Below are 27,026 nucleotides of genomic sequence, written 5' to 3'. Positions count from 1 at the left end.
GCTCACCTGGGAAGAGGAAGCAGACAAGCCATGATTATACCCTAGCTGGGGAGTATTCTGTTTTTCTAGATATCTACTTTTTACTGTCTCATAAGTTGAGTATTTTTAAAGGTTTTAGGCGATCCTTTCTTGGGCTTAGTTTGGCTGTTACCTGAGCTAATTCTGTGTCCGCATTTTGGAGAGAGAAAGGTAGTTTTTCTTTTTTATCCCTCTCATCTGAAGAATAAAGCAATAAGGACTCAGGCATTTTCTGTAAGTGACTGGCATTCAGGTTTTACTTAGTGTAGTGCAGAGCTGCTGCAGTTGAAGAATTGATCTTTTTCTTTACCAGAATTGCAGATTACACTTAATAGACATGAAAGCATTGTAACAAACTGGGAAAGAGCATTTTAAAGAAACCGAGGCCCTTTTTTCATATTGCCAGCTCTTAAGTTATGCCTGGAATTTCTACTTTTACTATACTGGGGCTTAGAACAAACTTCCTGGTGAAACATCAAGGGCAGATTGGTTTGTTTTTTTTTTTTTTTCCCCTCTGAGGAAACGATACTAGATCTTGTTATGCTGGTTATTCAAATAATTTTTTTAAAACTTGGCAGGATGTTAATAAGCTGTTCTTTTTTAAAAAAAAAAGTTTTATGACGGTCCTTCTGTTTAGCAACTGATAATGCCTGCCTTCCACCCACCTGCCTGAGCTATTCTAAACTGTGCTGGTAGGAGAGGCCTGTTGTTTCTGTCATGAACGGAACTACTTACTTGATTTTGGAGGTCAGAGCTTAGACTCGGATGGTATTGTTGAGCAGGAAAAAGCCTGTTCTCTTCAGGTGGATTATTAAAGTTTTATTGTGTGGAAACCTGTTTCTAATCTAGAAGTGGTGAGAGTTAGGTGACTCGCCTTCTACCTGAAGTGTGCAGGTCTTGGGTTTTGGATTGGGTACGTCATGGATGGAAGCTGGAGCTTTCAAAGAAGGTGTTAATATGAGCCTCTCTGAAATCTTTATGCTCTCTGTTTTCTGTTCTTTATAAGTCTAGCTTTTTGTCAAGGGTAGCCTTTAGATGTGCCTTTTCTCTTTCAGTATTAGCTAGATGCCTGCTAATCTTTGTCAAGTTGAATACTAAGGAAAAGAAATATCAGTTACGGTTTAAAACGATCTCGGATTGAAAAAGACGTAGTAAAGACAGGTCTATAATCTGGTTCTGATTTATTCACTAATTCATCAAATGAATAGCCATTTGCAGTGAAATATCCGTCAAGAATATAAAATTTGTGACTGGGATCATGTTCATTTGCTTAGAAATAAAATGAGCTCTCTGATTCCTTCGATTTCACATGATTGTGATGGAACATTTGCCTGTGTAAGTCATTCATAAGTGGTTACTGCCCTTTATAAAAGCTTTGCCTCCTCCAGTACAGTGAAAAATGCTAAGGAAGACTGGGTGCTGAGCGAGTTGGAAAGTGTGTACTGAGACATAGAAGAGTGGATTGTGTTGATTTTTAACGTGCTTTTTTGGTCATCCCTGGTGCCTGCTTCTATCCCCAGTGCTAGCTGTCTTTTAGTTGTATATTCATAATCATTACCTTTGCTTGACTGTTAGAGTGGTCAAATACCCAAATTTTTATTTCTTCACTGCTGGTTCTGTGAGCGTTTGAATTAGGACCTGTTGCTCCAAATATGGCATTTGTACTTGTCTGACACCTGAATTTTTGCTCTGCCAGTGCCATGCGCTGCTCTTCCCTTGACTTACTTGCAAAGCAACTAGATGGAATGAGCTCGTGCTTTATGAGGATTCCTCAACTTTTTTACTTCAGCTTGTCAGAGCCTGAATTAGACCTTTGGGTCACTCTGATCAAATTCTCCTCATAGGGCTTACCTCTTCAAGTGCATGTGTGCCTTGTGTGTGTATGTCCTGCTGCTGTAAATATATAATTTCAGGTACTAGATAAATATGTGGCAGTTAATATCTAAACGTGTTCATAAGGCAATAATCTTAACCAGGCTTGCCAACTTCTGTGGAAGTGACGAGCTGGATATTTTCACTAGATTTTACCTGCAGCACCGTTTTCTGTCCATTCAAGTTAAGCCCTCGTGGGGCTGTGCTATATGTGAAGGGGCTTCATTCTATAAAGGAAGTGAGAAAAAAGAAAATGCCGGAGCTTAGAAGATAAAAAGTACCAGTGTGGCACTCGTTTGGTTTTATATAAGGATAGGAAGGCTGCTTCTCTTCTTAGATGTGTACCGTTCATCCAGTGCAGGTGTTGTCATCAGTGATGCAGTCTTGAAAGCAGCTTCTTATTCCAGCTGTTGAAGAGGAATAACGTGTATGATGGTAACAGGAAAGAGGAGGGAAATGCTGAAGGTTTAGGAAAATACTGACCTCCTCACTCTACATTAAAGTTTCTATAGCTATGCAAATGCAAACTGAATAGCTGTCACCTGTGTTTTCAGGTTTTTTTTTACATTGTGTTATTTAGTAAATAAGATTTCTTATTCCATGTAGAAGTGTTCATCACCTAAAGATATGGAGGAAAACTTGTGATCAATGGGCAGCACTTCTGCATCTAATTGACTTACTCCATTTTGTGCTTGTTAAATTGAATTTACCAGTAAGACATTAGAATATCTTCTTTGTCTTTTGCAAACATGCCATGTGCCGTGTGTTAGAAGGACCGATTTCCAGAGCAATGCTACGTTTGTTAAATATTTGCCTGAACCAAATCTGGTTCAGGTCAATGAATAAGCTATCACAAGGCAACAGTGTTCTCATTGTTCTTCTTTTGTGCACCTGCCGTATCAGTGTGTTTAGCCCCTGTTCTGAAATCTAATTTGGGCAAGTGGATTTGCTCTGTGTGGAAACCTGTTGACATTGCTGGTGGTTTATTTATGCTGGTAGGTATTCTCAATGGTTTAAAGGTTTTAAACGTAGCCCTGAGGGGTGTGGCATATCATTAGTTTTTTCCTTTCCACCTCTCATCAGGCCCTCAGAACTACAAGACTTTTATGGCATTAGTGGCAATTTGAGTTAATAAAGCAAAAGGTAACATTTAAGAAAAACGTTACTTTCGTTGGAGATGTAAATGTGTGAACAAAATGATTCTGTCCCCATGGTGATATTAGAGGTGAAAGTGCTTTCAGACTAATGTGTGTTCACTTTGAAGTTGTGAACTGTGCTTCTGAGTGTAGGAGATAGCAGCAAAATGAAATTCGGAGTTAAGGGTGGACGATGTGGGAGTTGAGAAGGGAGGGACCTTGTAGACAGTAATGATAGGGATAGGATCTATTATGAGAGAAAGCCTGTGTCGCAGCTGGGATTTCTTGGCTTTTTAGAGTTTCATGTCCTATTTTTAAAATAGTAAACTCTGTATTTTGTATTTCTGCTTTCATGACTTCTAATCAAACACCGTAAGGTGGTTCTGTATTACAAACTAAATAAAAAAAGTGTCTGAACAAAATTTGGAAGAAAATTGTCAGAACTGCTTACACGACTTAGACTCAGGGTTTGTAGCTGGAAGAAAGCTTTGCTGATTAAGAAGGTCATTAGGTAGTATTGTAACTCAAATTGTGATTGTGGGCCTGTACTGTTACTCCAGTACGTGAGTACCTTTTTGGTTTGCCACATAGAATCATAGAATGGTTTGGGTTGGAAGAGACCTCAAAGATCATCTAGTTCCACCTTCCACATAATGCATGGACAGGTGAGCCGTGAAACGGCGTGTGTGTGGTGTCATACGTGTGTTCACACTGAATTACACTCCTTGTATAGAATGCTTTGGCAGGACATGCAAAATATGCCTGTTTTACTAAAAAAAAAAAAAAAAAAGTAATTGTTTTGCAGTTATCAGGGGCCCCAGGCTTTTCTTCCCCCCTGCCCCCCAAAGGTTGACTGAATTCAAACAGGTCAGTGGGTGTCTGTTAGCACTGGAATTGGCACAAAGATAGGGAAGGACTGTGTGTCTGGGAGGAGCGGGAAGGGGAAGGTGGGACCACTCTTTCAGTGATATCAAGCTGCCAGAGTAGGACTGGCTATCTGCACTCCCCGATAGCTGCTGCAGCTGTTTTGCTGTCGCTCTTGGGGTACAGTTACCTCTGGGACACTGCCAAGGTTTAGTTTAGGAGGCAGTTGCAAGCTTCCTTGCAGACCTGTGGGCTCCAAGTTGTAGTCCTGCAGTATGGCAAGTCCCTTGAAATTGAAGGATGCAGTTAATGCTTGTTGTTAGCAGATAATCCTGTTCTTTTTTCAAATGTGCAATGGTCAGTTCTTCATACGGAAGATCTAGGATGTAAAGATTGAAACTTTCATTCAAGGGTTTTATTTATTACTACAGTCAGAAGTCTTGGGTAACCCAAGATTTCAGAAGTCTACTTTATCTTCTGGTAAAGGGCAAAAGGGATTTAGGGCAGCCCCACAAAAACCAAGTTAAATGGAAGTGCTGAGAGTACTAAACACCGGTGCGGTTTTAAGCTGTCTTTTTCTTGTAACTTCTGTTTTATTTTTCGGAGAGGCATGAGCTGAAATGTAGCAAGCAGTTGCATTTTGCAGGGCTGGGATGGTGTGTTGTCTGCTCCTGACTATGCTTTCGTGTTGCCATCTGGTCACTTGCAAAAGATTCCTGGGGAGCAGATGATGGACTTCTGTTGCAGTTAGCAAACATGAACACGATTCCTCTGGAACTCAAGATTTTGCTCGCAGCAGTTTACAGTTTCAGAAAAAGACAGGGACCCATAGTAAACTTTCAGATAACTCAGTGTTTACTTAAATAATCTCTCTCCCCCCCCCCCAAAAAAAAAAATTCTAATTTCTATTACATCTTTTGGATTTGTGTGCTCCACTTCAGTAATGCACAATTTAGGTTGAAAAGATGCAACCTGTGTTTCCGGCTGGCATTGAATTTAGCACATGGGAATATTACTTCATTTTGTTGCAAATGCTACATTTCCAGTTCTACTTTCTTTGATTGTTTGTAGTGCTTAACAGTATTCAGAGAAGCAGCTGATTTTTCTTACGGGGCAGTGTATGTATATTCATGCCCTGGTAACTAGATGGTTGTAAGAACTTCAGTGCATTGGCTACAGTAGTTCTTGTACTGAAGCTGAGTCGAAGTAAATCAAGAGGAGCTGTGTCTTACACCATCTGATTTGCTAAAGCGAGTGTAAGCAGCAAGTGACAACTTTCTTTTTCAAGAGACTTCAGATAATCAGCAAATTTCAGATTTGTGGTTGTCACTGGTAGTAGGGAATGATTCATCATTTCTTTGATGAGCCTTGCCAGGCTGAATTGCAGATCTGAGCAGCCTGTTTTGATTTGGGTTGTTGCTCAGATACCTACAGTGACAATCTGTTTAGCGTGGTAGTTTTTGTCAGGTGATGTCACTTGCCACTGTCTTTCCACCGATGCCTCTGTGGCCGTTTTTATCTGTGCTCTTGGGACCAAAGAAACAGAGGTGTATCTTTGGTCTTTCTTGGGACCAAAGAAACAGAGATAATATCTGAAGGATATTATCTGAAGGTAATACCCTTCATTGTTATACCCCCAGAGGGGGATACCTTGTACAGATGTGAACTTCATCGGTGCTATTGAACACCCTTAAAACAAGGTGCCCTTGTGCTGTGCAGTTCTGTGCTGGTGAACAACAGCCTTTCAAAAGTCCACTTTTAAACACGTTCTTTAAAGCAACTGTAGTAGTGGGTGAAGTTGTCATTCTTAGTAATGATACAGGTAATAGTGATGGTCAGACTTGCTTGTTTTTTCCATTCCCGTCAGCGCTAAAAGCTTTCTGTAGGTTTGTTTCAGTAGAGGTGTGTACAACCCATGGATAATGAAGTGTAGTGCTGAGAATGGAATGGGGAAATATGCTGAAGCAAGCACTGAGCTGTAAACAAGAAGAAAAACTAATGGCCAGAGATTACGAAATCCTCTGTAGATGCTGTCCTCTGTTAATAACTGAATATGTAACTGCTCCTAAAGTGACTTGTTTATAAGCTGTAAGGTGCATGGTGAAACAGAATGTGGTGGCCTTGTATTTTGTTTTATTGTGAGAATTTATAGTATAGAGATTGTTTCTTATTGACAAGTCAAAAGTAATGGCTTTGAAATACATTTAAAAATAGCTGTAATACAAAAACATTAGTTTTCTTTTGATGCCAAATCACAAAATAACTGGTCAAATTGTTTAAAGCTGAAGTAGTTCTCCAATGTATCTACAAATATTGGTCTTTTATCTCTCTTCTCATGAGCATCAAATTAAGTTCTGCAGTTTCTGAAATGTGCTCGTGAAGGTTAATGATTTCTGCCTTTTTCGATTGGAAAATAATGTAAAACCGTAATCTGAACTGTGATGTTACGTGGATATTTCTGTCCTAATGGGATAAGAGAACTAAACGTATGCACTGGGAACTGCGCAGTGAGTGGCAGGTAGTGGAACAGTTGGACACCTGCCAATAGCAAAATAAAATGTCTTTTTGAATAAACAGAGTATCAACCATGGTATTCAATGACTTCCCTGTCTCTGATGTTACATACGTCACGAAGGGATACCACGGGTTCTGAGGTAGTGATGTATGAATGTTTTATCAGGTTTCTTGTCAGGGCAAAAGAAAATTAAAGTAAGCCAGGAAAGCAGTGTGCATATGAAGTGGACAGTAGCATTCTTTCTGTTGGGACAGTTGAACTTGGCCTTGATGTTTGTGTGTTTTTCGATTTTGTGTTGCCTGATGGTCGATAACGAAAGCCGACTAATACTTTGGTACGTATAGTCTTGGACATTTTGTAGAAGATTGATTCAAACTGTATTGCTTTGCTCTATATAATAGAGAACAGCAGTAAAGTAAATGGAAGTAGTTTTTAAAAGTGAGGAAGAGTGCCTAGTGTAGGCTTGTGCATTGAATTTTAATTTAGGACTTGGGAAAAGCTGTAGAAATTAAGTTAGATGACACTCAAGATGAAGATTGCTGAACCTGAAGAAGGTGAATGCTGGCTTATGCGATCTATGCCTCTCTATTCAAAGTAGTAAAACTTCAGCTGTAATCAATAACTGGACACTGAAAGGGAACCTCAGTTTGGAAAATAAATAAATCCATATAATTTGATAGGTGTCTCTTCAGAGGAGGAATTTGCAAGAAGAGAGACCTAAAGGGAACAAGCAGGGAGGACAAGACAGGTACGACAGGAATTACTGACTTCGCTTTAAGAAAGTCAAAGAATCACAGACTAATTGAGGTTAGAAGGGGCTTCTGGACATGGTCTGGTCCGAACCCATTTGCTGAAGCAAGGCCAGTTAGAGCGGACAGTACGGTGTTCAGTCGGGTTTGGAACATCCCTGCGGATGCTGACAGCCTCTCTTGGAAACTTCTCCACTGCTCAGCACCCTCACAGAAAAATAAATAGCTAAATCCTCTGGTTTTAAGTGGAATTTCCTATGTTTTAATTTGTGCCCACTGCCTATTGTCCCATCGCTGAACACTGCCAGGGAGAGTCTGGCGTCATCTTTTTTAACCCTTCATACCCTTTTCAGATGTTTATACTGGTAAGATCCTCCTGAAGATTCCCTTTTCCAGGGTTAACAATTTGAGCGCTCTCAGCTTCTCCCCATATGTCATGTTCCAATCACTTTGTCATCTCTGTGGCCCTTTGCTGGTGCTGCTCCAGTGCGTCTACATCACTCTTGATTTGGGGAGCCCAGAACCAGACACACCAGCACACCAGCGTGGTCTCACCAGTGCTGAGTAGAGAGGAAGGACCACCTTCCTCATCCTGTTAGTGATGCTTTTCCCAACGCAGCGCAGGATGTTGGCGACCCTTTATTTTGCTGCAAGGAAGCGTTGCTGGTTCGTGTTCAACAGGAGCAGCGTTTTCTGTAAAGTTGCTTTCTCTCCAGCTGCCCCCCGGCCTTTACTGGTGCGTGGGTTTATTCCTCCCCAGGTGCGGGACTTTGTGCTTCCCTTTGTGGAATTTTTGTTTCGTCAGCATATTTGCTGAGGGTGGGCTTGGTCCCGTTATCCAGGTCGTAAACAAAGAAGTTAAACGATACTGGCCCAGTATGTCCCCCTGGGGTACAGCAGTAATGACTGGCCTCTAACTGGGCTGTGTGCTGCAGATCACAGCTCTGCGCCCGGCAGCTCAGCCAGGTTTGCAGTCCACCCCACGGTCCTCTGTCTGCCCCATACTTCATCTTCTCCATGAGGACGTTACAGGAGACAGTGTCAAAGATAATCAGCATCCACTGCTGTCATCTCAGCTGCCAGGTCGTCTTGTCATAGAAAGCTGTCAGGTTGGTCAGACATGATTTCCACTCCGTAAATCCGCGCTGACTAATCCAAATCCAAATCACCTTCTTGTCCACAATATGTTTGGAAGTGGCTCCTCTGAGAATTCGCTCCTTGGCCTTCCCTGGAACTGAGGTGGGACTGACCAGCCTGTAGTTTCTTGGCTCATCCGTCTTGGTTTTTTTGAAGAAAGGAGTGATGTTTTGCTTTTTCCAGTAGCCAGGAACGCAGAGTCCCTCAAAGGAGTTGGGTGACCTTTTCACTTTTACATGGCACAGTACGGGCTTCACTGAGCTCAAACATGACTTCAGAGGTTTATCAGAAATTTTAGATTTGACAAATGGTTTTCTCTAGTGCATGGAATGAATGGGAAAAGAAACATCAGTATTTCTGTAGATGCTTAATGCTACTTGAAATTTATCCTCCTTGTAAAAAGAAACATTTATATTTACACAGACAGTTGTACTCATTTACTGGTCTTCCTTCCACATGAAACAAGTAGTTCTGTGGTCCAGCTCTTTGCTTAGGCCTCAGAGAAACACAATCTGTTACCCTGTTTGAAGACACAAATAATTTGTGCTTTATGACAGAGCTTTTTTTATCTACAACATTAATCATTCAAGTTAGATACATGCTTTAAATTTGATCTTAATCTAGTTGACTAGAAAGATCCTTATTGTTCACTTAATTTTGACTGCTGCAATCATGTCTTTCCAGTAGTTTTGCAGAAACAATTTTCTAGCCTAGATTTTGTGCAGAAGAAGGGAAAAAGGAGATCTGTCCCGATGATGAAGAGTGGGAAACTGTGGGGTTTCCTTTTTATATTTTTATAAAGGAAAAGATCCTGTGAAAGAATCTCGTCTGAAACTTAAAACAGAGCGAAAGGTAGAAGTCTTGAAAGAAAGTGACTGAGCATACTCGTGCCTGAAAATACCTGTATTTATGTTCACAGAATTACAGAGGGCAGAGGTAATGCAAAAGAATGAGCTGGAGTCAGTGGACGGAACTTAGACCAGTGGAGGTTTTCCATACGGCCAGGGCACATACCAGAGAGGGAAAGATCAAGGGGAAACAGGGAAAGCATCTGCATTAATGTTTTAATTGTTTTAATCCGAACAAGGAGTGTGCTTTGGAAATGAATCCCCTGATTGTTCTCCCAGACTGCACTTCGATTTGACTTGTGAAGTGAGCTTGGATCAAGGAAGCTGAATTGCTTTTGGATGAAACCAAACTGGAAGCTGCAGTCCAACTGGTGTGGAGCTGTGGGATCAGAGTGGAGCTGCTCCAAAACAAAACTCCAGAAATATTTGCAATGTCAGTACTGGGTCTACAAACCTGTCTAGCTTCCTAGCTCCGCTTCTGTCACGTTGCACTGCTGGCCAGTGTGGACTTAAGACAGCAAATCAGATTAAGGAGGGTACAGCGAGAGTTCAAAGGCTGTCATCGCTGGAAGAAGGCTGTTGCTGTTCGAAAAGACGCTGTAAGAAAAGAGGGACAAGTTGGCGGCCGTATTTCTGAGAGGTGCGTGCAAGGAGATTTTAGAAAGATTAGAGTACAGGAGGTGAAAAACGGATCTGTCACAAAATAGCAATCTGTTTTGGCAAGTATTTCCCTCGGTGAAGCTTAGAAGCCAAGAGACAATGCAATAAGCTAATACAAGCTAAAAGGGAATAGACCTATTTTTAAATACAACTTTTAGAAAGGAATTATTTTAATTTTCTTTGAATATGTCCAATGTGAACACGGGTAGAAAATGAAGAAGCAGTAAAACTCTTCACGATGAACAAAGAAACAAACCGAAAAGAAGCCTAGACTGATGAAAGGGAAGCATTTATATGAATTTTTGTTGATAAAAGGTGCAGGGAAACACACATCATAAGGTGTTAAAAGAATAGCTATTACATTCACTAAACCCAGCATTATTTTTGGAAAACAGTGAGATGGAGAAAGCTTCAGAAGGAGTCAGCTTAGAAGCTCTTCTCAGTCTTTCAATTGAGAGCCTTATGAAATGAATGTGCAAACATACACTGGAAAAATTAACATGCTTCTAAGAATTAAATCATGTAACAAAATAAATCTTGTCATATAAAATGTTTTTTTTAGAACTGTTGGATTTGCCCTGCAGTTTTAGTAAAGCAGTTTGATTTACAGTTTGATTGAAGTCCTGAAAGAAGTAAATTGTCTTGACTGAGAAATCTCCTAGGAAATGACAGTGGACTTGTACTTGAACATGATGGGAAGGTGACTGTGTAGGATGGAAGAGGCAGTTGTCTTTGGAGTTCACCTGCTTCACTTTATTCATTCTATTTCTTGATATTGTTGCAAGTATCAAGAGGAATAAAATTTCTAAGAAATAACTTAGGAATAAGTTTCTAAGGAATAACTTTCTTTAGGTAACTTCCTCTTATGGTTTTCATGTTAAACGTGTTTTATTTCTCTTCGTGCGTTTTAGTAGCAGTGTGGCAGGGGATATGTGAAAGACCTGAAATGTCAGGAATGGGATGTGTTTGTGCATGTTTATGCATTAGGAAAATAGGATATGCGTTTGGGTAAAACCACAGAGCTGCTCGCTTGGTTGTTATTGTATTTGGAAACTTGAGTATTTATTGAGATACCTTTATTACAACTTGTATCTTGCTACTGGTTTAGTGTACTGAACGTTTTTGTGAGACCGAGCAGCTTGGTCTAGCTTGGAAGTTGGCCCTGTTCTCGGAGCCTGTTGGACAGGATGACCTCCAGAGGTCCTGTCCAGCCTCAATCATTGTGTGGTTCTGTTAAAAAAAAAAAAAAAAAAAACACCAACAAAAAAAACAACCAAACAAAAAAAGAAACCACAACAAAACAAACCACTAAATTTGGGAGGAAATTAGTAATTCATGGAAGTGTGTTCTCATTTTAAAATGCCCTTCTTTCCTCATATGCTCTTTCAGCAGCACATTTTCATTTGTGTTATTTTCAGATAATTTTTAGATTTTTTTTTAAATGTATAAAGGAGAACAAAAATATACATAGGAAGGTTCTGAGATGTAAGATATAATTACTTCTTGACAGTTTTTTAGAATATGTTCAGAAACATCTGAAAGTAAAACCAAGTAAACTTTTCTCACCCCGTGTGAAGTTTTTCACAAGACTTTGTGTCACATTGTTGAAGTCACTGACTGCCCTGTGCATTTTGTCTCCTTGTCCTTAATTTTCTAGGCACTTCATAACAGGGGAGATCTTGGTTTTTATGGTATATTTTTTGTCTTTCAAGTTTTGTTCATGTGTTTTATGTGAAATAACTTTTTAATCCTTGAATATCTTTTTTAAATATGGAAATGTTTTTCCTGACTATTTCTGCTAACTTCTTCCATTTCAGGAAAACTGTTAAAACTGCAGAAAGATGGGTAAAAGGGAGGTGATATCTTTTCCAGGCAATCATCAATTAATAGATTATGAGTAAGAGGAAAAAATAACTTACAGTTTTGACTTGAAATTTTTGTTCTGGTTCATCACATTAAGATTATTTCATTGCCCTAATTAAAAATTACTTGAGTAGCATGAGTAAGTAGCTTATGGCTTGTGGATTTAGTGACCATCTCTTCTCGCTATTGTGTCGTGTAGCTGAGAGCACTGATAAGCAGAGGCCTCGAGATAAATTTTCCTTCCCTTTCCCATAGCAACAGGCGAGAAGAGACTTTGAGTAAAGTTCTTCAGGAGATTTCTTTTTCATGCTTTCATGGTAAGACCAAAATATCCTGTTGCTAACACCAACTTTAGTGTTTGACCGAGATGCTCAAGACAGGGATTTTTGCTTTGTAGGAAGCACTGAGCCTCAGAGCCAGCTGAAGTGTGGCTCTGTAGGGCTAAATGAGAATTTATAGGGCAGACAGAACAAAAATATTGCTGCTTTTGGTAACTCTGTGTTTTGTAACCATCTTGGACTTGTTCTCTTCAATGCTCTTTTGTGCTCAAAGTTGTCCTTTGTGATCAAATTTGAGTAGCGTTGAGAAATAGGATCTCTGAACTACAAAACAAATGCATGTATTTCCACAGTTAGGGTACAGTCTGACTTAGGTAAACTGCAGCCAGGGCTGCACGCTGTAGAATATTGTGTTTTTACAGCTGCAATTCAGAGAAAGCACTAATGCTTTCGGGTACTGGGTCAGTTTACTGTTAGTGCACAGTTTGACAGTGGCTGCGTGCAACTATCTGGCCACAATATTTGTTTTTCACTCAAATTCTCTTCCAGTGTTACCTCTGGAAAATGTTGTTTATACTTTCTAGGTACTTTCTTTTTAGAAACCTTGGAATATAACAATGTTGGGTTTTAAAAGTTAAACATAAAAAAGCTTTTTGCCTGTTAGGGCTCTGTCAATACCTGTCTGTCGATTACATTATTTCAGCCTCTGTAATTGTCTTTCCATCCTCTCTGAGGAAGGATGTCCCTGAAGTTACAGCACAGGTTGTTGGGTTTTTTTTAACCTGTATTGCTGCAGAGCTCCATCAAGGACATGGTTCACAGTGCAAGGAAGTGGAAGAATTAAGAGGAGAAGCTGTGATTAATTTCTACAAGATGTGAGAGTTTGTAATTGCTAGAACTTGGTGCCTTTTTGTTAGAGATCTATAATAACAGTCTAACAGTCCTCATAACAGGAATTGTATAAGGACAGAGGAACCTTGGTATTTGGAGGTGCTGAAAAGATATTTCCCTATGAAAGAAGAATAATGCTGGCTCTGAGAAGTTGGATCACTACATAGTCGGTCACCCATAGTTCTGGAACGTCTTCAGGGCAGCAACTCCCTGATCATAATAGGCAGCTGGTACGTTTAAGATCATGAGTGTAATTTTTATGTTGGAAGCTGGATCTCCTTTAAACCATCCTGAACGAAATGTGATGCAGCTGAAATGTGATGGTCACAGCAGACCAGTGTGATGGGTTAACAATGGCTGGCTGCCAGGGGCCCACCGAGCAGCGCTCTCACTCTCTCTCCTCAGCAGCAGGGGAGTAAAAATAAGGTTGAAAAAGCTTGTTAGTTGAGATAATGACGTGGAAATCACTCACCAGTTACCAGCATGTGCAAACCAGTCTTGACTTGCAGAAGATTAATTTATTGCCAATTAAAAATAGAATAGGATAGTGAAAAGTAAAAACAGAACTAAACCACCTTCCCCCTGTTTTCCAGGCTAAACTTCACTCTTTCATTCCCAACTCTTCTGTCTCCTCCCCTCCCCAAGCAGCACAGGGGAAGAGGGAATGGAGGTCGCAGTCAGTTCAGAACACTTTGTATTTGCCAGTCCATCCTCATGCTTTTCCTGTGCTCCAGCGTGGGTCCCTCTCATGGGATACAGTCCTTCACAAAATTCTCCAATATGAGTCCTTCCCGTGGGCTGCAGTTCTCCAAGAATTGCTCCAGCATGGATCCCTTTCCATGGCGTGCAGTCCAGGAACAGAATCCTCCAACATGCATCCCCTGTGGGCCACAGGTCCCGCCAGAAAATCTGCTCCCACATGGGCTCCTCTCTGTGGGCTGCAGCTCCAGCCAGGAGCCTTCTGCTGTGCGGGCTCTCCACGAGCTGCAGCTTCCTTCAGGGCATATCCACCTGCTCTGGCATGGAGTCCTCCACGGGCTGTAGGGTTGATATCTGGTCTAGCATGGTCCTCCATGGTGCAGGGAAATCTGCTCTGTTGCCTGAAGCACCTCGTCCCTCTCCTTTGCTGAGCTTGGTGTTTGCATAGTTGGTTGCCGTTCTCACAGAGCTCCCGCACCGTGTTTTCAACCTTTTCTTAATTATGTTATCACAGAGACACTACCAGCATCCCTGATGGGCTCAGTTTTGGCCAGCAGTGGGTCTGTTTTGGAGCCCGCTCTGTCCAACACGGGCACAGCCTCTGGTCTCTTCTCATAGTGGCCACCCCTGCAACCAAAACCTTGCCATGTAAATCCAGTACAACCACCTACTTTGGAGGCAGGTTTGGGGCTAAATTTGATTAGTTGTCTTTGATAAGTTAAGTAAAAATGTTTTGTACTCATACTCTTAGGGATTTGTGGCTTCATCAAGAAGAGGCAACCAACAGTGATTTAAGAATCTTGACCTTTAGGGTAAGCTTCCAGAACAGGGGGCCTAGGAAAATGGTTCTGCCCTTCATGAGATGGATAAAAGAGCACAAACTCTGACAAACAAACTTTTACTTTGTGAGCCTGTGATAACACCTGGGTACTTTCAGCCATAAAAGGTACAGGCTTGAATATCAGGTTTCTTGAATGGAAAGCGATTTGTCCTGCTGGGTGGGCAGCATGGTGGCCGCTCATCTTGCAGCCCACAGGTTGTGACATTGTTCTGGTTGTGCTCTGCGGCTGAAAAATTGTCCTGGAGCCTCATCGCAGAAGTATTGAGATGAAACATGGTCCTGAGTCAATGCAATATTGTGTTGAAACTATGTTATTACAGAAGATTTTTTTTTTTTAAATAGTTTAAAAGGCCAAAATCAATTTCTAAAAGCAGTGGTTTGTAAAATGTAGGAGTTAGTCCGTTAGTGTCCAGTTAATACCAATAAATTCAGCAGTTTAAAAGTCTGATTAAGTTTGTGGTAGTTACAGTGATGCCAGTTTCACTGTCTTCTCTTCTGCCATCCTAATACTGGTTTAATTCTCTCTCCTGTGGGTGAACATGCATGCCAAGTTTAATATCTCGTGTTTTCCAACGGCGGTATTTAAGAACCAGCCATTTTAAGTGTTGCTCTATTTCTAAGATTGCAGCAGTGAACCCATTTTAGCTTAGTGGTTTGCATATATGAATTGTCGTCCTCTTTGAAATGGATTGTACCATGAGAAGGAAATGGCTGAAATAAAAATAGTCTATCTCTTTGTTTTCACAAATGGTTTTAATTAGCTTGTGCAGCTCTCTGCAGTGGCTTTTCTGGCCAGGCTTTTTGGAATCAAGCAAAGGCATATGATGTTCATGTACGCTTTTGTCTTTTTTCTGTCTTTGAGTATTTCTTAACAGTTAGTAAAAGCTAACATCCTCCTAGTTAGGCAGGAAATTCGTTGGCAAGTTATCTGGGTTGGTGGCAAAGCCTGTTTTCTGCCTTTTGTTCTGCCTGCCACAGTTTTAGGCTGAGAACAGCTCGTAGTTGGGGAGTTACTGATGTACTACCGAAAGGGGAAAAAACTGTCAAACTACATTATTTTTTTTCCTTTGAGTTTTGCAATACTGCTTCTTTACATGTCTTTTTTTCCAATTCTTTTATTCAATGTCAAATACTACCTGTATGTAGGTAAAAGTCATACGAAATATTTCTGCTGAGGTGCAGGTTGCACAAGCAGGCTGCTTGGTGCATCGAAATGCTAATGAACAAATTCTCTGTAATTTTGATGTCAGTCTTTGGTTTGGGAAGCCTGAAGACAGTTTAATTTGGATTGCAAGCAGTGTTGTTGGATGCATCTTTCTCTGCAGGCTGGAGTTGATGGACCAGTTTTTCTAATCTGTGCAGTTTGTGTAAGGAACACTGGTGATCTCTGGTGTCGAGGTAAAAGTTACAACGTGAATATCACGGGGGGTCTGACCCCAACATTTCCAGAGTTATTCTCTTTGCTTGGGCAATCTCTTTGTTTTGATAGCCGGGTTAAAGGTTTTTAGCTTTTCCGACTTGGAAACTTTGGATTCAGAAGAGATTCCCATGTTCAGTTCTCTTTTGAAGTGTTAGATATTTAGGAAAAACAAGGAATCAGTGCTGAGGATTAAAGTTGCATAAATAATTGTCTGAGTGTTTTTAAGGAAAGTGTTTAAGGCTGTTAGTCAGTAGTTCCTTAGTCTTTGCTACTGCAATTTAAAATCTGGTCATGAGTGTCTACGTTTAGCCCGTATCCATGGCCAAACACTAGCCAGCTGTTCTGTTACTCAGGGACCCCTCCCCACTTGAAGAGGTGAGTCAGGAAAAGGAACCTGAGAGTTAAGAACTATTTAATAATTGAAATAAAATGAAAAAAAATAATAATAATATATACAGACAAGTGATGTACGGTGCAATTTCTCACCATGCCTTGACTGATGTCCAGCCAGTTCCCAGCTCGTGGTCCCAGAGCAGGAAAATCCCCAAACCACAATCCCAGAAGAGAATGCAGGCCTCGGGAGCTGAACGACCGGCGAGACCCTCCAGGGATGGCAACCGTTGAGAAAAAAGGGGCCCATCCCCAACAAACTTCCCAATTTATAGTGAACATGAGGTTCCATGGTATGGAACACCCATTTGCCAGTGTAGGTGTCCATCGCCGTGGCTGTGCTCCCCCCAGGTTCTTGGACAGCTGGGTCGTTGGCAAAAACAAGTTGAAAAGTCCTTGATCACTATGGATACCTGCATCCCACGGCTGGCTACGGGCTAAAGCGAAGTGTCTTACCAACTTTGTTCTCATGGAACTGGGTGCTACAGTCTTATTAAAAATGCAGCTTACTTAAGAAACTTGCCTTTTCTGAACAGAAAATTGATTCTATTGATTCTGCCCCAGCAAAACCAGGACAGTGACAGAGTAGAGCCATCTCTTGATCCTATGGTAGGATATCAATGTGGTGTCAGACTGATCATCATTCATATTGTGTTTGAAGTCACAGGAGATGAGTATAACAAAACTCAGTGTGAGACTTTATGGGAAGGGAATGTGGTGTTTACTTTAAAGTCTCAATTTTACCCGCTCACGCTCATTCTCTCAGACATTTCATTTACTCTCTCACACTCGTGTACTTGCAGACATTTCTTGTGTTGAGGTGGTACAGCCAGTGTCTCTTGCGTGCAAAGTGGAGGATGGAACTTCTGGAATCCGTCAGCTGCTCATCATGCTTCTGGTTCCTTTCGGTGACAACAAACTACTTTATAGACAGATATTTTTTTATCCTTTGGGAGTCAGGAGTTGTTTTACGCTAGTCCTTCGCTTTAGAATCCAGCTGGCTTCAGCCTCCATAAACCTGAAATGAAGGCTAATGCTAGTTGTTTTTTCCTGATTTGGACTATCCCTGTCTTTATAGCTACAGTATGGTTTCCTGTTGGGCTAACAGGAAAAGGAATGACCTATGTGATGTGCTGTAACGCTGTTGGCACTCTCATCTTTTGAGTACGGTGTCTTTTGCTGCCCAATCTGTGCTGTTGTTTTACCAGATTGAAGGTATCCTGGTCTTGACACACACACGCTCCTCGGTTTTATTGCTGCAAGAAGTGTCCTTTGTTGTCCATAAAAGCCGTTCTTTCCACCTTTGTTTTTCTGTTTTTTCCAATTTATACACACACGTTTCCATTCCTCCTTTGTTCATACCAATCTTAACATCTCCTTTGCAATTCTTTACAAGGTATGTTGACTTGTAGCAGAAAAATATCCAATAGAAAGGTTCAGGGTGGTAGTACCTAGAATAGATTGAGATAATCTCTCTTATAAAATATAGTTAGACTAGTTGATTTACAGGAGATATGTGACTTCTGACTCTGATGTGCCACTGTACTTTGAAAGGGTGTAGAAACGATAGTTTGTAAGCAGGCATAATGAGAAAGTGGTTCCTGTGTCGAGCCAGAAGTACCATGGATTGTATATATTGTATACATTAATTAGATAGGGAAAAATGTGAAATACACATTTTTAAGACAGCATGGTGGATGAAGTTTCTACTTCAATGTTAAGGATTTCTTATTGGCAAGTCCATAGTAGGGAAAGGGCAGTTCTTCTCCTACGTTTCGTAGTTTATATATCTTGCTTTTCCCTCATCGCAGCCTCTGAAGGTCATGTCGCTTGGGTTACTTCCCAAACTGATTAAATTGTGTTTCCCACAGCTATATTTTTAGCTGGTGTATTGAATTGGCTCAAGTGTTGTCTTTGAGCCGGCATCTCCCTCGTTCTTATCAGAACAGCTGCCTGTGTGTTGGCTTTGTAAATAGTTATGCGGAGCGTGTACGCAGCAGAGGCGAGGTGTGCCTGCAGTGCCCGCCGGCGTACCCGTGCCGGAGTATCCATGCCAGCTCCGAGCTGGTGGGCACAGTTACCCACAGCTGTGCAGATACGACAACAGCAGCTCGGTAATTCGACTAGAATCTCTTTTTGAACCCACTGCGCACTGTATTTCATATTTATTCAAAAAATAATTCGGATTTTAAATTTCAACAGCTGTATTCTGGCAGAGACTACTTGGGTTTTACTGCGTTTTCAGTAAACAGATGTAGTGCTGCTCACATGCAGTAATGGCCAAGGCAGCCAAGCTGCATTCTGCTGTCAAAACCCTCTTTGTTTCCATTCCTTATATAAATATCCCTTGATGCAAACCTCATAATTGCTTCCCTTTCCAACGTGTACTCAACACTCTTATAATCTGTGTCTATTCTTTTCTTCCTGGTTGATTGCTCAGCAGTTTCTTTCTGTATGTCTTCTTACTTGTTTGAGCAAAACTGACCGTGTCCTTCAAACTTATTTTAGGGGAAAAAAAAAAAATAATTAAACAATAAAACCAGCTTTGTCAAACCACTTCTTACTTAAAAGATGAAACAGTTAAAGTAACTGCAAATTTACTAAACAAGTTGCCAAACCAGCTGTTTCTGCCTAGGCCTCCTGGGTAATTATTCTAAAATTTAAGAGAAGGGAACTTTTCCACAATATGCATACCTTCAATTAAAAAGAGGCTTCAGTGTTTTGGAGACAGCATTTAATTTCTCCCATACAAAAAAGTGTAAACAGGTGACACTGAACTTTCTCTGAAATACCTAATCTCTTCTTAATTGTAACTCACGTACTTATTGTTAAAAAAAACTTAACTTGTAAAGAGAACTTATTACATATTACATGCAATTTTTTAAACAAAACTCTGCATGTTTTACACTTTTCCCAAAAATATGTATTTCTGTGTTACACAGTGAGGTTTTTAAAACCATTGTTAAAATTACTAGGTATGTTAAAGAAAATTTTTCATTATGTCAATTTTTTTTTACTGTATTATTGAAACAGCAAATACACTTTGTATTGGTACACCTGTAAAGAGCAGTTTAGCCTGTTCTTAAAATTAATTACTAAACATAAGGCTTAGAGCAGCCACCAATGTGCAATTATTTCAGTATTTTTTAAATTAGAAGAGTATGCGCCAGCATATTTTCAAAGCTACACATGTACAATATACAGTCAGCATTTCATTCTGACCTGGTTGTATCTTTTATTCTTTCAAATAAACATGAAACAAAATTACCTTCTTTGATAAGTTGGTTGTTTAACAGAGGAATCCCATCACTCAATAAAGTCACCGTAAGTTACACAGAATCACAGAATGTCAGGGATTGGAAGGGACCTCAAAGGATCATCTAGTCCAGTCCTCCTGCTGGAGCAGCACCACCTAGATCAGATCACACAAGAACGCATCCAGGCGGGTTTGGAACATCTCCAGAGAAGGAGACTCCACAACCTCTCTGGCAGCCTGTTCCAGTGCTCTGTTACCCTTACTGGGAAGAAGTTCTTCCTCATGTTTAAGCGGAACCTCCTGTGTTCCAGCTTATATCCATTTCCCCTTGTCCTATCATTGGATGCCACTGAGAAGATCCTGGCTCCATCCTCATGGCAGTCACCCTTTCCATATTTATAAACATTAATGAGGTCCCTCCTCAGTCTCCTCTTCTCCAAGCTAAAGAGACCCAGCTCCCTCAGCCTTTCCTCATCAGGAAGATGCTCCACTCCCTTCATCATCTTTGTGGCCCTGCACTGGACTCTCTCCAGCAGTTCCTTGTCCTTCTTGCACTGAGGGGCCCAGAACTGGACACAATGTTCCAGATGCGGCCTCAGCAGGGCAGAGTAGAGGGGGAGGAGAACCTCTCTTGACCTACTCACCACCCCCCTTCTAATACACCCCAGGGTGCCACTGGCCTTCTTGGCCACAAGGGCACATTCCTGGCTCATGGTCATCTTGCTGTCCACCAGGACCCCCAGTTAAATCAGTGTGACACTGAAGATCTCTCAAGCCTTTCATAGTATTTTTCTTCTATTTATACTCCCTTGCTTTGCGGGGTAAGAAGCTCCTTCCCACCTCTTTCCTTTGCTTTAACCAGGAAGCACTCAAAGCTGCTTTTCTCCCTACTCTTTCTCGTGATTTGTTAAAAGAAAAATAAATGAGGATCCTCCCTTTCTGCCTTCCTTTTTCTGAACGTGTTTGTAGCATCGAGGCTGTGCCCCATTGGAATTTCTTCCTTCTTCCATACCACTCACTCAGAAAAGTCTGGTGAAGTTTGCTGTCTTGGATGAAATCGCCACTGTGGATGATGGAGTTTGGCCCAACGGCATCAGGTCATGCCGTGGGGGACGCTTCCGAGGAAGCACTCGAGTTGGAGGTGGAATTCAGAGCACCGAGTCCCAAGGGGGTGTGTGGACCGGGCAGGTTTATTCTAAGCTCTGTTTGCTCAGCCCTGCCTGGGTGCAGACAGTGGCACGTGCAGTTACAAAGCTGAGCGTGTTTATCGGACGATCTGCCCAGTGCGGCAGCACCGTACGGAAACCACTGGGCCTACCTGAGATGTCTGGCCACCGAAGGAATTCAGGCAGGCATCTGAATGGTTTGTTTTTAATGACAAGGAGATATTAATTCTGCGTTATTCTGTATTCTGTCTTTTGATATGCCAAATAATTTGTCATAGAATCGTAGAATGAATCACAGAATGGTTTGGGTTGGAAGGGACCTTCAAGATCACTTAGTTCCAACACCCTGCCATGGGCAGGGACACCTTCCACTACACCAGGTTGCTCAAAGCCTCATCCAACCTGGCCTTGGTCTTGTCCATTTCTAAGAAAATTTTACTTAACGTGATCATGCTCTGAGTGTCCCTTATGCTGCCTCACTCTGTCACAGCTTTCAAACCTCTCAGCTAATGTTCTTAAATTTCAAATTTTGGCAGGTTTCTTGGAAGTGGGTAGCAGCATCTGAGGGAAAAAATGACAGTGCGAGTTTACTGTAAAACAAAACAAAAAAACCCAAACCAAACCTCCCTAAATATTGATGGATATATAAATATTCATAATATTTATTCTTTTGCAGAATCTTCTACTGCAGAAAAAAGCGTGGGTGTGCATTCTCAGTTGTTTGGAATGACAGTTTCAACTTGTGGAAGTACTTGTTGCATTACAGTAAATTTATAAAGCAGACATACCTAGTTTATGATGATTTCTCAAATTATATTTTTGGTCACAAAATGATTATTTATAGCATAGTTTGAAAGCAATCGTTATACTCCTTTCCACTGGCAAGAGATCCAAAGGTCTAGTCCAGTTAAAGTACTTGTCGGGTTCACACATGGTGGCCTGTTTGCATCCAGTTGCTGACAGAACTGCTTGTCTTAAATAAAGACATTTGCTTTTCACAGAATTTCACAGGATATTGTTTCTATTTTAATAAAACTAAACAGAAATATTTTAATAATGATTGAAGAGTGTGTTGTCTGATTTTTATCATTAAGTTTATGTGTAGCCCTAGGTGGTGTTTGAGTTGAAATCATACACAGTGTTACCATTAAAAGTAGCATTAATGCAGTAGTTTCTTACCAAACACATTACATTTGTGTATTTGTTATATAAACAAAGAGAAGCTAAATGCTAAAAATGAAGTTTAAATGTAGAAATCTGCAGGATGTGTGCAACTAGAGGGGTTATCGTCTTTTGCAATCTCTTTGTGCTTCTTCACAGTGTAGTTCATTAATCACCACGGATTCCTGTTTGACTAATTAATGTATTTTAGCCTTGTTTCCTAAGAAAGAGGTGAATGCAGTTCCACCTGCCAGTCTTGTTCTATCCTCGTCTTCCCCTTTTCCTGTGTGTTGCACTACAAACTTTCTGAATTGCCAATCCATTCCAGCTAAAAATTGGTGGAGATGGAGGTATCAAAGTTGATTATGGGTTACGAAAAACCTGGATAGAATATATACCTGCATGGTAGGGGAGAGACCTGAATTAGTGCCCAGCTGAGAGGAAAGCTGCAGTGTGAGTTCCATGTTTATTCCTTGCTGGATGCCTGGCTTGGAAGCAGCTGTTCTGCTTGCTGAGTCTGGTTCAGCTGGCAGTGAAGGGGAGCAGAAGAAGCACTGGTGGGGTCAAGGCATTCAAAAACATAAGAGAAATCAAGCTGTTGAAGTGCAGGGCATGGGTAAATTTGCTGCTTCTTCCTCTGGAACTCTCCTTCTTTTTCCTGGTTCACTGATGGGATTCGCTTTAAGCGAAGAGCCTCTGGATTTTAGCAAGTGTGCAGTAAAAGAAGACTCTTCACTTTTATTGTTCAGAAATAATTAGAAACTCTGTGGCAGCTGAGAACTAATGTAGTTTTTTTTTATTTTTAGAAGTACTGGGAGGCAATAGATTCTTGAAATGTTACTTTAAACTAGTTAGTGCAAACTGGCTCACTACGTACCTACTTGCACTTACACATGTGCTGACTCCGCAGGTGTTTGTGGGACGGTCATTTCCGATGTGAATAAGCTGCTAGAGTTTTTTCTGCATATTCTCAATGAAAATGATCAAATATTAAAAGAAAAAATCAGTTTAATGAGTGTATTTTGCAGGCTTAGGAATGAAAGTTACCTTTAACATGTGCTTCTGTGTGGATACTAAAAAGCTAGGACCAGAGAAATTTTCCAGCTGCTGCAGCATCCTGGGAAAGTTCTTTTTCCCATGCAGGCTGGCTGAGAAACAGTTTGAGGTTTTTGTAAACTAAGACTTTATCTCGCACCTGTAGCTTGTTATGCAGTCTTGTTTATGGCACACTGGGAAAGCTGTTTTGAAATGGGTGTCGTAGCATTCAGCCAGTCACTCTGGGAGGTGGGTGGTCAAGCGACCAATAGCCTTGGCTCTTCTTGCGAACCACGTTATATATATGGATTTGTAATTCATTAAATAATCACATTTTCTCCTGGACTTGAGCTCTATGTCGTTCTTCTCTCCATCCTCGGTACGACAGCGACATTTGGTGACCCCGATGTGATACAACCGCAACTGAATTTAGAAGGTGCGTGTTCCCCCCGGGGCTGGAACTCTGGACTGAAAAGATGGGGCAAAGCTCTGCAAAAGAAAGCACGATATTTTCTGCCTTCAAATCTGTGATAACGGTCGCAGGAGCTGACATAAGTGATGAAGCTCTCTGTGAATTGCTAAATTGGGCAGCAGAACATGAGTTTGTGGCTGATCCTAAGACTGCCCTTAGCCCAGAAGCTTGGGAACTGTTAGGGGACAAGTTATTTCATGAGACCGTGTTTGGAGATAGGAGCGTACTCGACCTGCTATGTACGTGGTGGTCCCTCTATGGTATAATGCAGAAGTGGACAGCAGGAAGAGAAGGAAGAGGATTACCGGGCTCTGACGATGGGTTATCCGAGGGAACACCGACCCCGGGCAGCACGGGCCGCGTTCCCGCCGCGTCTCCGCTGCCCTCGGAGACTGCGAAAGTCGCGGGGACTGCGCGGGGCTCCTACCCCTCCCCGCGGGATTACGTTCCGCCTAAGTATCCTTCTGCACGCGATGCTGTGATGCCGGAATACCCCTCCCCAGGGGAACAGTCAGCAAAACTGACCGGACGAGGCAGAGCGTTGGAGCGTCCCCCAGCGGCCGCCCCTCCCTGCTCCGCGCTACGGCCGCGCGTACGGCCGGCTGCTTCAGTGCCTGCCGCGGGATCCGTCCTGCCTACGGCTCCGCCACTCGCTCCGCAACCGGGCCGGGCACCGCCGCCTGCCGCTCCGCAATCGGCCCTGGCGGCGCCGCGGGGACCGGCCGTAGCGCCCTGCTCCTCCGCGGCTCCGTTTCCGGCGCCTTGGTGCCCCGCGCCGTCGCCCGTAGCGCTCGGCTGCCCGGCGCAGCCGCCGCTGGCGGGTTCCTTGGCACGGCGGCGTACGGCGAGTTCCTTGGCACGGCGGCGTACGGCGGGTTCCTTGGCACACCGGCGTACGGCGGCTTTGCGAGAGGTCTCGCAGCCAGCGGCGGCGGTGCGGCAGGCTGCCGCGGCCGGGCCCGCGCCGGGGCGGCCTGGGCTGGCTGTGCCACCCGGCGCGGCGGCGGCGCCTGCACGGACCGTGGTGCCGCCGCAAGCTGCATGGCCGTGGGTAGCTCCGCAACCGCCCACAGCCTCCGCCGCCGCACCGCCCGCTGGCCCGGCGCCTGTGCCCGGCCAGCCGTCCTCACCCCTGAGACCGTCGGACATGCTCCTGCCCGGCGATGCCAGCAGTGTTACTGCGGGCACGCTTACTGCGCTGCGGGAAACTGGGGCGGCGGTCAGACATCGGCAACCAGTGACACAGCTGGCCCACAACCGGCCTTGGATGCTTCCAGAGTGTAAAGTGACTGTGCGTCCAAAATATTCAAAACTGTTTTGGGAAGCGGTCAAGTGGCAGGCTCTGGAGGCTGGGGACTGGGATTTAATAGAGAAAATCGGGATGCCTCAATATGAAAAAGGACCTGAGCAAGTTGTTACAGTGCCTCAGAGTGGTGTGCAGGTGGATCAAGGTGGTAGTGAGCCCACAGAGGGTATCATCCAAGCCTTTCCCATGCAGAAAGCTCTTGCTAACTCAGGTCAGTCTGACAAATGTGAAATTATCGCTTGGAGAGTGGTCCAAAGTCTACAGTCCAAAGTGGCACAATATGGGCTGGGTTCTCCTGAAGTCATGCAGATTATTAGAGTGCTGGATACTGACCTGCTCTCTCCATTTGATATTAAGCATTTAGGTCAGGTATTATTTCAACCTGTACGATATACAGTTTTTGAGGTCATTGGAGAAGGATGGCTGAAGGAGCTGCAGCTGGAAAATTTCTCTGCTTCCAGCTTTTTAGTATCCACGCTTCTGAATGACCGTTGCACGCTCTGTGTGCTTACTGTGTGACTTCAGTTGAAAATTACCACCTTCAGCAACTGTGTTTGTGTTATGGGTGGCGTTATTTCTCCAGGTGGGAAATGCAAATGCAAACTCCTGTAGGCTATCCAGTAAGTCTGTACTGATCTAGATGCTGTTCAACTGCTTTCTTACAGTATAAAGGGTGCCTAGTGAGTTTGGTAGAACTAATCACAGGATCAGAATTAAGAATTGTCCTCTAAATCTTATACATTGAGACTACTTTTGAAATACTTCTGTTAAAAGCTTTTTTGCTCTAACAGGATTTAGATTTGTGTGATTCACATCTGGAATCTAGTAATTAACAGTACTGAACTCCACTAATAACACTATATACTAACTAAGCAAGTCATTAGTACTTTTTTTGGTGGTTTATATCCTCCAGCAGTTCACACTGGCATCAGCAAGCTGTAGGATGCAAGCACTTCCCATTTTACCACTTCCGAAATACCTGTGGAATCATCAGTTTCACAGTAAATGTCACAGTATACAGGCTTTTGCTTCAGATTGCCACCTCTGAAAAGAAAATTGCGATATTCTGATCTGGTCTCCTTTTACAAATTCTGCTTTGCATGGCATGCAGAGGATAAGACATGCTTGCGCCGTTCCAAGGTGGTAAGTTCAAACATACAGCCTTCTGCACTCAAGATACAGGTAGCAGCAGCTCGAGCTGACATGTTACTTTCCTTGCTGGATAGAATGTTGTGTGCAGAAAATGACCTGCGAGCTGGCCCTCTCAGATGTTTGATCTGCCCTGGGGTTCCGATCTGGTGGCTGACCAAAGGTGTGCAGCAGTGGGCTGGGAGATCTGTGTGTGCCGATTAGCCAACCCCTTGGCCAGAGCAGCTGAGCCTCACGACAGATGGGAGCCCAAAGAGAGAGAGGTCAGACAAAGAGGTGGATGAATGGGTTTTGCAGTAGGTTATGACCACAGAAGACAGCGAAGAAATGGCACAAAGGAGGGGACATGGCATGAGAGGGATGCAGTAAATGGTCTGGAAGTTGTATCCAGCAAGGAATTTGGCGTCTTCAGTAACCCATTTGTTTTCCAGTGGGTAGTCTGCTGTAGAGAACTTAACTGATATATATCTAGTTTAGTTGGTAAGGGACGTTGAGCTGAAAATGTGTTTTAGAAACGAATAGGAGACAAGGATACCTGGATATTTCCAAAATGATGTCTAGTTTTAATATGATAGCTCACTATTTCGTTTGTCCGTTAGTGTCGAAGCCATATGATGCATATTGTCCGCTTTCTCCCTGCTGCCCCCCAAAACCAAATACTGAATTGAATTAAGTTCAAAGAATGGTAGGAATACCTGTTTGCTTTGGTGCTGGGAGACTTGGGGTAGCACAGGTGTGAGGATGGGGGTGTGCTAAGAGGGAGGGTTGAGCTGTAAATGAAGATTGTCTTACGCTCTTTCAGAAGTGATGTGTTTCCTCTTATAGCCAAGTGCTTTGTAGAATTACAGCACTGTCTGTAGACTTGATCTGACCAAGTGAAAACAAAAGACGTACAGAAGCAAGTCTCTCTAAATTCGTAATTCACTTTTTAATTTAATAATTAATTTTCTGCCTTTTTCTTATGCTTGTGGATTGTGATTTTCTTTTTTACTGTTTAAACCAAGTAGTACTTGACATGGGAAGATGAACTTCTTACCCACGTGTTACAACATCAAAATAAGCAGGCAGATATTTTCAGACACAAGAGGTACAGCAAACTTTGCAATTAGAACATCATTCACTCTCAGTTAACTGGCAAATTGAAGGGACAAAATCAAAAGACCTCTTTTGCCTAGGACATGAATGTTTACAGATCATGTAATAGTAGAGACTGAGCCCTTTGTAAACCATTTTCTGTACTTTGGGGGAATGGAAAGGAACTAGAAAGAAAACTAATTTATCTACATGTCAAAAACCAGGT

General features: G+C 42.4%; 1 protein-coding gene across 1 annotated transcript in view; it reads left to right on the top strand.

The window, feature by feature from the left end:
* The window catches only part of ITCH (itchy E3 ubiquitin protein ligase), a 66,972-nt gene that overhangs the window by 2,702 nt on the left and 37,244 nt on the right, over window positions 1–27,026 (top strand). The window lies entirely within an intron of this gene.

This window comes from Tauraco erythrolophus, chromosome 18 (genome assembly GCF_009769465.1).
Source record: "Tauraco erythrolophus isolate bTauEry1 chromosome 18, bTauEry1.pri, whole genome shotgun sequence".
Taxonomy (NCBI): Eukaryota; Metazoa; Chordata; class Aves; order Musophagiformes; family Musophagidae; genus Tauraco; species Tauraco erythrolophus.
This window is presented reverse-complemented; position numbering and strand designations above follow the sequence as displayed.